Raw genomic sequence first — 13627 nt, 5'->3', positions numbered from 1 at the left:
TAAATTCAGTTAGTATTCAGCTATCACAGCCATGTGGTCACTGTTCATGTGGTGTATCTCTGTTGTCTTAATAGCAGACCGTAATGTGAGACTCTCCGTTGAGGAAACGGCTGCTTACCCAGGTTCTGCACAGTGCTGGGTTGTGAATGAAGATGGGAATCCAGACAGCAGGATATGTTTACATCACTTTATGTCCTTGGCCAGATGTGTAGGTAAGTTCTGTTGAAGTCCAGTAGTTATGTGCTCTTTCCTTACCTCAGTCTCTGAATGTTGTTTAAGCTTAGTGTCACACATCCAATTTTTGCAGTTTTTTTAAAGATTTTTTAGAGCCCCCTTGCTGTAATAGCCACTGTATATACAGTACTGTGCAAAAGTCATTTAAAACCACTTATATTGGCAATGAGTGTGTTTGTTAAAATGCCTTGTATCATTAGAATAAATATACATAAACACAGTAAGTAACAAAACCATTGCATAGATTTTTTTTTCCATTTTCAATCACCAGCACACTTGATTTAATAAAATGAAGTATTGATTAGCCAAACCAGGTATTGGATAACAGCCACTAATTAATACTGGGCTTCCACCAGGCGAGGTTTGGAAATGATTAAACAAACACATTGCCATACAAAAATTACTACTATTTATTGCATTAATGTTATTTGTATTGTGTATTTATTCTAATATTAGTGTTTTCTGAGCAAATAAACATTTCCTATTGTAATTGTAATGTTTACTAAACATTTAGTAAAGTCTAATTTTCTGAGGTGCCTAAAACTTTTGCACGGTAATGTGTGTACTGTGTCAGCGCATAAAGAATGATCAAGTGAGCTTATTTATATCAACAGCAGTGGGGAAAAAAATGGAAATTATATATCTTAATAAAGTTAAATGTGCTTTAATTTAAATAATTTCTTAAGAAATTACATTCTAGCTAAATGACTGTGTCTTGGTAACCTATTAATCATCCTTATTTATTACTACAGGTACTGTAGTCACACGTCTTTGGCGATCTGTTACTTCCGCCTGCAGAGTCTTCAGGTGTTGTGGGTGGCATGAGGCAGGTAGGCTCAATGGAGGAATTTCCTACTTCTGTTTTATTTTAACACCGTGGTGTAGAGATCACAGTCACCTTAGTTACATTAAAATGAGCTCGTCATGGATGAAAATGAAGATATTTCTTTAGTAAATTTAGCCTTTGTTCGTCTGTGTTTATTTGGTGTTCACTGTATCTCCAATGTGTTATTTTAATAGTGTTCAGTGACGTAAAACTCTCAGTGGAAGAGACGTCGCCTAGCCGAGTTTCTATACAGCCAAGGGGTCTGGATGAGCCACGTTTGGGCTACAGCGACTTCATTCGGACAATCCCGGTGTACCCCTGGACAGATACTCAGGTGAGGTCCCTTAATGTCGCTATTCACTGTTTTCTTACCTAAATGCTATTTAGGCTTTCTGGTAAGCCTAAATAGCAATGACCTGCATATGCAAAAATATTCTGAAATCATGCATCCTTATTTCCAACCCTAATCGCTGTACAGTATCTGTAGAACGATTAGGGTTGGAAATAAGGATGCATGATTTCAGAATATTTTTGCATAAGCAGGTAATTGCTTATAAAAAACAGATGTTTAAGACAGATTATCAGATTTGACTGATATTTCAAATAGATATTTGATTTATTTATTGTACACCGGAAGAGCAGCACGTTTAGGCTAAGCTTCCCTACTGTGCCAAAATGTCTCCAATTTAGTTGTTTTACTGCCTTTGTAGCCCTTTCCAAATAAGTGGTAAATTTATTTGTAATACTAATTCAGGCAGATATAGTTTTGGTTTCTACTTTTTATAAATGCTTATGTATCTGCATCAGTTTCAGCTTTGGCAAATACACAGATGAGCAAAAACTCTCATGACCGCTTGAAGATGAAGCAAATAACACTGATTGCCTCCTAACAAGGGCACACGTCAAGGTGTGGCATATATTAGATGGTAAACGAACAGTTGGATGTTGTAGCCAATGTGTTGGATTTGGGAGAAATGTGCAGAAATGAAGACCTAAGCGATTTTGATAAGGGCCACATTGTTGTGGCCAGATGCCTGAATCAGAGCGTTTCAGACCTGTGGGACAAACGATGAACTGGCAACAGGCTGCTGGGCGCCCAGGGTTCATTGGTGCACGGAGGCACCACCTCACAACTAAGGCTCAGTTGCTAATGTCTTTGTGCCAGACACCTCAGGGCACATTCTAAGGTTTTGTAGAGTCCATGTCTCGTCGGATCGGAGCTGCTTTGACAGTATGCGGAAGGCCAACAGCATATTAGGCAGGTGGGCATAGTTTTTTGGCTAATCATTGTATGTACATCAGGCTTTGGCCAACACATACCTTATCGGTGCATTTCTTGTTGGAAACAAACTGACATCATGTTCTTATCTGTGGCAAGATCCCTTCCTAGCAGATGTCATATCTGAAGGTCACAGATTGATGTACTGATTCAGTCAAGTTTTAGGCCCACAAACCCCCACTGTTCTGTTTTATGAACTGAGTTGATTATAGATTGTACTCTCTGACCAGAGTCCTGTAGCGGGCAGTACCAAGTCATCAGTTGGATTCAACTTGTTTACTGTGTAAAATGTACTGTAATATTTCAAGTGTTTCAATGTTTATCGCTGTACATTTGCAAGTTTGTACGTATACACATAATGGGACTTAATCAGCGTACTTCACTTTGTGATAAACATCTAAACTGTGAAGTTCCCAACAAGATTAACTCAGTAACATGTATTTGCATTGATTATGTCTGTACGTCCACAACTCACCTCAAAAACACACATAACTAGTGTGTTCCATTCTGGAGGCAGCTGCCTAACTAGTCACTGCCTAACCTATCTGTCGTTATATACTAAACTGGGCGCCCCAGATAAATACAGATAATCGTGGCTGCTAGTTTGTGAATCAGTTTTGCTTTTAGTCTTTCTGCACAGTCTTCTCCCCGTATTAGCTTCTCTTCCTCAGCCCCTCAGCCAGCACCTCTCCACTTCTGTAACGTTAGTCCCTGAGTATAGAATCAAATCAGTAATTATTTACATACAAAAACACTACTAAACAGTAAGCAGCCAATATTTTAAACTGGAGACTCTCTCATTTTCAAGAGTCAGCGTGTTTACACAGCTAGCCCACTAGCTAAGCTAACTAATGTTAGCTTCACCTAATGAGTTGCAAATGCAGCCTGTCAGGTCACGTTAGACAAGCGAACTGCCTAAATTTCACCACAGGAACCATTTCTAGAGATCTTCTAGAGACACAAATATGTTAAATACTTTTCACAAATACAACAGTCAGTCAAAACAGTAAAGACAGAAGTCAAGAAATAACTTACATTTGTAAACTCCTTGGCTGGCAGAAACGGACACTCGGTCCACCATGTTTATCAAACTGAAGCAATGGTACTCTCGGCTGGTGAGCAGCTGAACAGTATTGTGGGATTGCCTTCGCTGAGAAAGATACATGCCAAGCTGCCTTCAGATTTGGTCAAAATAAGGAATCTTAGCAGGCAGCTGACTTATGCTGCCTTCCGAATGGGACAGCCTTTGTCTTGGGAGTGTGCAAATGCTGCCTTAAAATGCTGTCTACTTAGACAGCTGCCTCCTGATTGGAAAGCACAGAACATTTAGTTCCCAACTCCCTTGACTGAAGCCTTAAAGGAATAACTTTACTTCTCACTTAACAGTTTGAATATAGAATATAAACTCGCATCATCTCTACTATACAGGCTACAGAAGTATGAAGGCTGCCATTGCATCGTGAACGATACACAAGAGAAAAAACTCCCCCTTTTAGTCAATATGTGTGACAGGCCTTATCAGCATAGGCATATAGGTGTAAACAATGACCGTACATGATGCTAAAAATGTAAACAGTGTCTGAAATATGAAGAATGCACAACTCTCACTCTTGTAACTATACAACTTGCATGTTAGATTCATAGTCTTAAGGCTAATAACTGAGTAATAAGCTTGCGATTTAAGGAATTAAATGATTCTTTAAAGAGTGGCTTTTTTATCTTTTTACATCCACGATTTAGATTTGTAAAAAAAATTCATTTGTTTTTTGAGGTTGAGGTGATCTGTGTCAGCTAAATACATATCAGTATTTCACTGGATTTACCCCCACCCTGTTTCTATTTTTTCTTTTTTTTTTCTTTTTTTTTCTTTTTTTTATAGGCAGATTAACATAGACGGGCATTGGCTGAAAGAAGACTCGAGGACCATTGAAGGAAGTCATCTTGATCAGTCTACCGTTTTTTTTAGAAATTTTATTTGGTAATTTTTCCTTATCATTTTAAATTTATCTTGTAAATTCAGAATAGTCCACCAGAGTGTGTTTATAGGAATTTTTGCCCATTCATCAGAACATTTGTGAGGTCCGACACTAATGCTGGATGAGAGGACCTGGCTCGCAATCTCTGTTCTAGTTCATCCCAACGGTTTTTGATGGGGTTGAGGTCAGGGCTCTGTGCAGGCCAGTCAAGTTCTTCCACACCAAACTCACCCAGCCATGCCTTAATGGACCTTGCTTTGTGCACTAGGGCTCAGTCATGCTGGAACAGAAAAGGGCCTTCCCCAGACTGTTCCCACAAAGTTGGAAGCATACAATTGTCCAAAATGTCTTGGTATCCTGAAGCATTAAGATTTCCCTTCACTGGAACTAAAGGGCCTAGGCCAACCCCTGAAAAACAACCCCATAGCATTATCTTTCCTCCACCAAACTTTACACTTGGTACAATGTAGTCAGGCATGTAACGTTCTCATAGCATTAGCCAAACCCAGACTCATCCATCAGACTGCCAGATAGAGAAATGTTTTTTGTCACTCCAAAGAATACGTTTACACTGCTCCAGAGTCCAATGGCAGCGTGTTTTACACCACTCCCCTCGACTCTCCCACGCTTGGCATTGTGCATTTTGATCTTAGGCTTGTGTGGTTCTGCTTGGCCATGGAAACCCATTTCATGAAGCCCGTAACGTGCAGTTCTTTTGCTGATGTTGATTGCAGAGGCAGTTTGGAACTCTTTAGTGAGTGATTCAACAGAGGATAGGCACTGTGTGCTTCAGCACATGGCAGCCCTGCTCTGTGAGTTTGCGTGGTCTACTGCTTCGTGGCTAAAGCTGTTGTTGCTTGTAGGTGTTTCCATTTCACAATAATAGCACTTACATTTGACAGGGGCAGATTTAGCAGGACAGACATTGACAGACAGGACACACAAACTGACTTGTGGCAGGGGTGGCACACTATGACAGATCTATGTTTAAAGTCTTTAAGCTAATTAATAAGACCTATTCTACTGCCAGTAGAAAGTTCCAATACTTTTGTCCATATCATGTATATCCATGTTTTTTGGTATTTAAAAGAAACTTATCTGCTTTTTTTGTTTATCTGCTGTTTTTTGAGTTTGAAGTCTTCTACCTGTGTAGATTTCTGACTAACTTGCAGCTGTGAAGTTTTATGGTTTACTTAAGAACTTCTGGTTTACCACAAGACTCATGTCTTTTGCCTTTGCTGTGGTCTATGCTGTGGTGAATGTAAATCACGGGTGTTTAAAAAGTCACAGAAACAGCAAATACTGGGCTCAGCGTCACAGAAATGGCCAATGTTGTGTTCAGCTGTGAATTTGCATTACGTTGCCCAGCGTTATTAGGCAGTACGGCACCATCAAATTAAACACGAGTGTTGATTTGCACGCTGGAATTTAAACAGGCTACCAAAAGGTGCACTTAGCAAAACATCCTTTTATGTAATCTATTCAATAGTACACAGAATAATGAGGCCTGATCATAGATCAGTGTTTTTATTTTAAGGTGGTTGATAAATAATGGTCCTGAATTCTTTATTGCATCCAACAGTGAAGATAACCTCGTTCTTCTTTTACATAGTGATAGAAAACCTGGTTGCGCATAAAAAGCTTCCATTCTACATGCAGATTCATTTTACTGTGCCCAGTGTGGACAGGCACACGGCCCAGTTACTCTGGGGCAGGTTTTAACGAGTTAAAGGGGGCAAATCTAAAGCCCTGAAAGTATTGTTGACTGTTTCTGTTTTACACCTGAAAACCACTAATGGTTTGTGTCAGGAACACTTGTACTTGTGGTCTCGAAACCATGATGGAATAATTGCTGCCACACCAGCTTCCTCAGCACCCTACAGCAACTGATTCTCACAGCTGAGCAATATTAGGCTTTCTTCATTGCTTTAACACTTAAATTTAGCAACACGTCTTTTCTCCTCATCATCTGACCCCCAGGCGGTCACATTTTTGTCACAACCAACTCATAACACACAGGGAAATATGGACCATCTGAGGAAGCTCTTAATATGCAAAAATACAAAACCATGCACAAATCTCTAGAAAGTCTGTAAAGAACTCTTGCACTTAAAACATTTTTGGTTTTGCAGTGCACTACAGATCTGTTTTGTGATTGGTTTATTCATGAATACATGCATGCAGTTTGAGAACTTGTTATTTAAAGGGAAAGTTTACAGCAGAGGGGGCACCAATGGTTTTCATCTCAGCTGCTTATAGTACAATATTGCCTGTTGTACAGGACAGGTAAAATGTTTCTTTGAAGATTTAAAATGTGTCCCTCCTGCACTTTCTCAGGTTTAGCATGCTAAAGCCTCTCCACAAGGTGGTGCAGTTAGTGCTAATGTAGCTTGTCGTGCTTTATCAGTTCCGTTGTGTCCTTGTTTATATTTTAATCATTTCTCTCTACTCCTTTTTTTAAAGTTATTTATTTGCCAAATGTTCCACGTTTTTCACTGTAAATATGTGTGTAATATGTGTGTGTACACACGTGTGTGTGTGTGTGTGTGTATGTATGTATGTATGTATGTATGTATGTGTATATATGTATGTATACTGCCCCCCAGACATAATACATCTGTATTATAAAATAAAACTGCCTTCTTTGCCTTAATCTTTAAATGGATTGTATTTCTTCCTTCCATGTTTTTTACTGTTTGAGCTTGAATGTTGATGTTCTAAATTTGTTTTATAGTCTTCTCATTGATGGGGTCATGACCTTTAGCAAATCATGTAGCTTGGCTATAGCCTCTTTTTATAGTTTCCCTGGCCAAGCTATCCAGTTAGCCAAGCCATTTTAGCTTTTAATCTAAGGTTTGATATTAGAAATAAGTATTAGCATAATTGTTAATATTAGTAAAATTAATTAAATTGATATGTAAAGAACAATGTAATTCTAACATGTTAAAAGTAATTTTTCACTAGTTTAGCATGTAACATAGTTGTTTTAATGGGATGAACAGTTTTGTGATAGTTTTCACAATAAGGCGTAGTCCTCGATCAGTGATTTTACTCTGAGGCACTTGTTAAATGTGTACTTTTTGTGTGTGTGTGTGTGGGTGGGTGTGTGTTTGTCACCACAGAGCATAGAAATACAGTTCCATGTGCTGATTCATTTTACTGTGCCTAATATGGACATGCACATGTCTACTGTAAAGCAGGTTCTTTTGAGTTAAAATGGGGAATACCAACAGCACTGATTCAAGTGAGCTTGAGTGCGTGCTTAACAGTTTTTGTTTTACATTAGAGGAAAAAAAACTTGTGGTTTGGATCAGGCGCTTTGTCAAGGTACTCTGTGGCCTCCACCATTGCCACCACACAAACTTCCTCATTTCCTTCCAGCAACTACTTCTCACTCTGCTGACCAATGTGTAGCATTTTTTATTCCTTTAATGGTTAAATCAGTGCAGTCTACCAGCACCCCTCCCCATCACCCAGTTGCCTTGACCTCTAATTGTGCTTTCATTTATTCCTACAGATCCTGACTGTTTTTGAGCTGATCTCTTTGTCTAAATGCTTCCACTCCCTTTTGCAGAGCGCCTTCACCTGTTATTTCTCACAGTCTCTACCATTACATTAACATGTTCATGGATATGGCTTTTGTGCCCTCATGAGGTCTTAATTCTACATAACTTTTACAGAATCAGAGATGGACAAATGCTCTCTATAAATACATTTATAGTACAGTTTTCCAGAAAACATTTAGCAGAAAAATATGCTGGAGCACCAATAACTAAATATAATATCCAATTTTTCAATATTTAGTGTTCATCATTTGTCACAGCTTCCATTCGTTCTGGGAGACTTGCTTCCCGTTTCTCAAAGAAATCTGCAGGGATATTTTTCCACATCTCCAAAGTTCAGCCTTGGACGTTTGCTCCATTTTCTGCTTCTCACTTTCCAAACACGTTCAGTGGTGTTGAGGTCTGGGCTCTGGAGTGGCCATTATTCTGAGAATACCAGCAGCTATTTTGTTTGATCTGCAAATCTTTTTTTTGTCTATTTCCCTTCCTCAGTAACAGCTTCTTGACAGCTTCACTTCCTTTCAGGCTTATAGCGCTGAGTTGTCTTCTCACAGTGGAAGGATGGACAGAAACAGATTTTTTCCGATCTGAAGCAAGAGTGGAGCTTGACTTTCTCCTCTCTCTCAAAGGTGAAAGCTTTAAGTGCTGTTCTGCTCTGGTGACAGATTAGGTGGTCTACATGGTCTTGCATGGTTTTTTAGTAGCCCCATTTTTTATCTCCAGTTTTATAAACTCATATTTATTTTCCTTTGACTTTCCTTCACTTTATGCAAGTACATAATCTTACATCTAATACTCTCATAAAAATAAAGAACTTGTACTAAATGGCTGATTTGACTGAATAAATAAAGAGTGGTGTTTGGATTTGCACAGTACTGTATGTCTACAGACAAACGCAGTGCAAAACAGCGGTAACACCACTGTCACACCATGTAAAACAACATGTAAATAGCAGCAACAATATCCGTTGAGTCCACTGTAATATAACTTGATGTGCCTGACTGCAGAGAACATTTTTATATTTCATATTTGTTTAGTTATGTGTACATTACCTACATGTATGTAGTCATTTTTATATCTTAAATGTATGTCATTTGGACATATATTTGTTTAATTATTTACATATACTAGAGCTATTTGTTTATCTGATGTTTACATGTGCAGTGCATTGTCCCAAATATTTGAGCCAGATTTTGGCCTTGTGGTCTGGGGTACCCTGATACCTCTGGCAGTCAGAAGCCCCTGTGTGCTGGCCACATTGGCCTGGTCTCTGTGTCCAGTGGACATCACTAACCAAGATGCTACTCAGCAGTTTGTTCTTTTCTTTTAAGCTGGTTTTCTTACTTTTGAGAAGTAGTTTTCAGCAGGGCAGTGTTTCAGTCTTGTCTAAAGCATGACTTCTGCTTTAAGTGCATTTTTTTGACAAATCATTACATCTGCTACTGCTGCAGATAACACAAAATCATTGATGCTGAGAATGAAGCGTTCATCTGTAAAGGGTTTGGGAGTTGAAAAAGAAACTGCCTGCATCTGCTTGTATTCAGCATTGTTATACCAAAGACACCCATAACATGACTTATTCCATTCATGCGCAACACGTTCAGTGTGATGAGGAAAAATAGCCCAGCAGTTCAGGTTGGTGACGAAATGTTTTATACTTCTATAGTTGTACAGAACCCACAGCCACTGGCTGCACTGCTGTTTACCGTAAACTAACTTTTAAACTGGTCTATATTCTATATTCTCTGTTAATGGACTGTATTGTGCTCTTATTAGAGCAGGCTGTCGGATTCAGCAAAGTGCTAGCAGCAAGTTATCACTACTGAACAAAAGCAGAACTTAGTAGCTTTCAGTCTGTGCTCCTCTGAAGGCTTAAATGTTGTCGCTCTTCATGAAGTCACTTAATGCGACAGAATATTATTTTATAGTTAAGTATGGGCAAGGAAATATGAGATTATGTTTGTATCAATATATATATATATAGAAAGAAAATTGGTTTTATATTATAACCCCATTTCCAAAAAAAGTTGGGATGCTGTGAAAATGTAAATGGAAACAGAATGCAATGATTTGCAAATCATTTAAACTCTATATTTGAAAATAGTACAAAGACAACATATCAAATGCTAAAACTGAGAAAATTTATTGTTTTTTGAAAAATATGTGCCCATTTTGAATTTGATGGCAGCAACACGTTCCAAAAAAGGACGGGGGCATGTTTTCCCGTTCTTACCTGATATAGGATTTCAGCTGCTTGACAGTTCAGGGTCTCTTTTGTCACATTTCTTGTTTCATAAAGTGCCATATGTTTTTCAGGGGGGACAATTTGTAACATTTTGGTTGTACTGAGAGTTTTTCAAAAGAGTAACAGCTGATAGAACAACAAATATATATCATGAATAAAACTCATGTGGACTGAAGGAAATCTAAAATGTCAGACATGTACGCTACACTCTTTAAAAAGATGGCTCTTCAAGGGTTCTTTAGGTCTATATAGAACCATGAATGCTCAAAGAACCCTTTGCCTGATTAAAGGGTTCTTTGCAGGGTGAAATGGTTCCTCAGACTGTTGGAGAATGTGTTGTATATAGTTCTGTATACAACCATGAACACTCAAAAAACCCTTTACATGATTTATGGGTTCTTTGCATTATGAAAGTGTTCTTCAGATTGAGGGAGAATGTGTTGTATATGGTTCTATATAGAACCTTTTTGAAAATTGTTATATTTACACTCTTAGCAAAAAAGTGTTCTTTGGCTTGTAACAATCGTGGAACCTTTTTCAAAAAAGGTTCTATGTAGAACCATCTGCAGTGAGGCACCACAAGATTTTTTCTATTGTGAAAATGTTAAGCTTGTAACAGTGGAAGCCTTTTAGGTGCTAGATAGAACCATACACAGCACATTCTCCATCAATCTGAAGAACCATTTCACCATGCAAAGAACCATATAATCAAGCAAACGGTTCTTTGAGTGTTCGTGGTTCTATATAGAACTATTACCTTTACTGAAGAACCCTTGAAGAACCATCTTTTTTTTTTAATCATAACTGAGCGTGTAGCGTTAGTCTTGAAACGTTTAAGTGAAGTGTTGTAAGTCTCCACAGCTGCCACTAGAGGGAGACATACGTCATTATTATCGAGAATACCTCCACCATAAACGTAGTTTGTGGACGTTTTTAAGAGTTTATATATTTATGTATCAACACCTTATATACAAACAAGTAAGAGGTAGCATTAAAAATAATATTAAGCTCTGCGGTGGTCCCTCTTTTCTGATGAGACCTGTCGTTGATCCTTCTTGCTCCAAACTGGATTTGAAGGCTCGGAGAAAGACAGCTTAAAGGGGAAGTCCACCGATTTTTTGTAAATTTCTTCACAATTCATGGGTTGATATATAAACAAAGTCATTCAGAGTGGTTTGAAACTTACCGACTCAGATTACTTTAGAGTGGTGGTGATGGGAACCAGAGGTTATGATGTCTACAACACAAATATAGCCATTTTATTTACTCATCAAAACCGTCAGTGAACCTACACCTGTCCTCTGAGTTCTTATATGTAATGGTGACGACTGTAAAATAGTGGGAAATCTGAAAAGAAAACGTTTTCTTTGGGGACTATTTAACCTTAGAACACCCTTCATGCACCACCACCCCAACATTAATAGATTAAAATAAATGTATTAAAATGCATTTTAGGCAAAAATGTTATCACAAAACTACCGTAAAACAACATCTCAGACATCAGGCAATGTATTAATAACCATTCAATGTAAAAACATTCTCTGCAAGTGTTGCTAGAACGAAGCATTCACTCCACACTACTCGGAATGGCTTAGTTTACATCTAAACCATTTAATTATAGAGAAATTTTAAAACATCTTTGGAGTTCCCTTTTAAGTCTATCTGCCCTTTGAGTTACACCTGACCTCACAACTAGAATTACGTAGAGGCCTAAACTCAGACTCAGTGATGTACTCACTACAGTAAACACAACCTTTCCAAAACAACTTGAATTAAAAAATAAATGATGCACCTCAAAGGTCAGATGTAGGAGTGACCAATATGGCAAAAACATATTGTGATACTTGAAGACATTTTCACAATGTTTGTCAAAATATTTCATTTTTCTGAGGTTTATTGTCCAAATTTACTGTCATTGTTGTTAAATTACTGTGACAATTATGCCACAGCATATCATAGACATCATCTTAAAGAACCCTGACCAACTGAATGTTTCATTACAATGAGAGCTTAATAAGTCCTGTTTAACTGTATAGTTCACAGTATCTCAAACATTGGATAAAACTATTTAAAACATTCCTTTAATCCTATTCACATTAGCCATGAAATGCAAACTCCACCTGTTTTGGGGTCCACAGATTGACAGATGCAACAGCAGTGATGGAATATTTTTCGGTTGAAATCATTTACAAAACCTGACGTGAACTGGGTTCATCGTTGCGGGTGATTGTGAAGTGTTTAAAAGTGTTTTATTCTTAATGGTCTGTCTTATTTCAGCACGCCTATTTATATTTGTAGCTTTTGATGGTTTTTGAAAATATGGCACTACTGCTTCTTTTTTTGTCTTCTTCTGCTTATCGAACCTCAGAAAAATGAAATGTGGTGTGTAGCGTGAAGATGTCTGGCAGTGACCAATCACAGTAGATGCTGCCACCAAAAAAACAGAATGAAACTGAACACACACATGATTAGTTACTAAATGTTAATGACTAACATGTAACCAAGTAAAAGTAGACTTTTTTACCTTGCAAATGTACAGTGTATGTCTGTTATATGACTATACGTAAATAGTGCAACTTTGTTTTATGCAATTTGTGATACTATTTAATTGTTTACTAAATTACATCATTGCAGTCATATAACATAGATGACTACTCAGTTTGTAGCTCACAAAATTACTTTATCTTCCAGGCAGCAGCCAGTAAAAATAACCTATGTCCCATGGCAGAGCTGTTGAATGAAACCGAGTCCTGTGTATTAGCATTAGTGAAGAATAACCCACAGATGTGACTGTTCAGTCCTGGAATAAACTAGAAAGTAGTCTAGAAGTTTCATACAGCACCCATCCACATTCCAACTGCGCAGACAGTTTTCTTGCACAAGAGGGTCTAATGCTAGGTTACTGCTGCCACACACAGGAGAAATGTTGTAATTTACCTTATTTGCAACATTTCTGTCTGGTTACGAGTGCCTACCAAATCCCATTTAGATTAAACCCATCATCTCCCGTTCAAGTCAGTGCTGATTCACCTGTAAGAAGGCCTGTTATTAAGTCGGGTAAACGCTGTTACCATGACATCTCAAAACCAAAAGCAGTGAGATCATTTGTGAGTGAAATGCCAAACGAGTGAAACAATAACCCTCTTAAAGTGATAAAACATTTCTTTAATCCTATTCACATTAGCCATAAAATGCAAACTCCACCTTTTTGGGCTCCCCAGGTTGACAGATGCTTTTTTCTTCAACAGCAGTGATGGAATATTTTTTGAGTTGAAATCATTTACAAAACCTGGCGTGAACTGGATTCATCGTCGCTGCTGATTTCTAAACACTTCACAGAGTTTTCTTTTTTTGTGGAATTTTTTTAAATTTATTTTGTTCTTATTGGGCTGCCTTATTTCAGCACAGCTGCCTTTTAGGAGAGGTTATTTCAACACAGTTTACTTTTTGGAGAGGTGTAAACTGTTTTAACAGCATGGGGTTCTAATCCCTCCTTCTTAAACC

The sequence above is a fragment of the Colossoma macropomum genome, unplaced genomic scaffold (assembly GCF_904425465.1).
Source record: "Colossoma macropomum unplaced genomic scaffold, Colossoma_macropomum, whole genome shotgun sequence".
NCBI lineage: Eukaryota > Metazoa > Chordata > Actinopteri > Characiformes > Serrasalmidae > Colossoma > Colossoma macropomum.
This window is presented reverse-complemented; position numbering follows the sequence as displayed.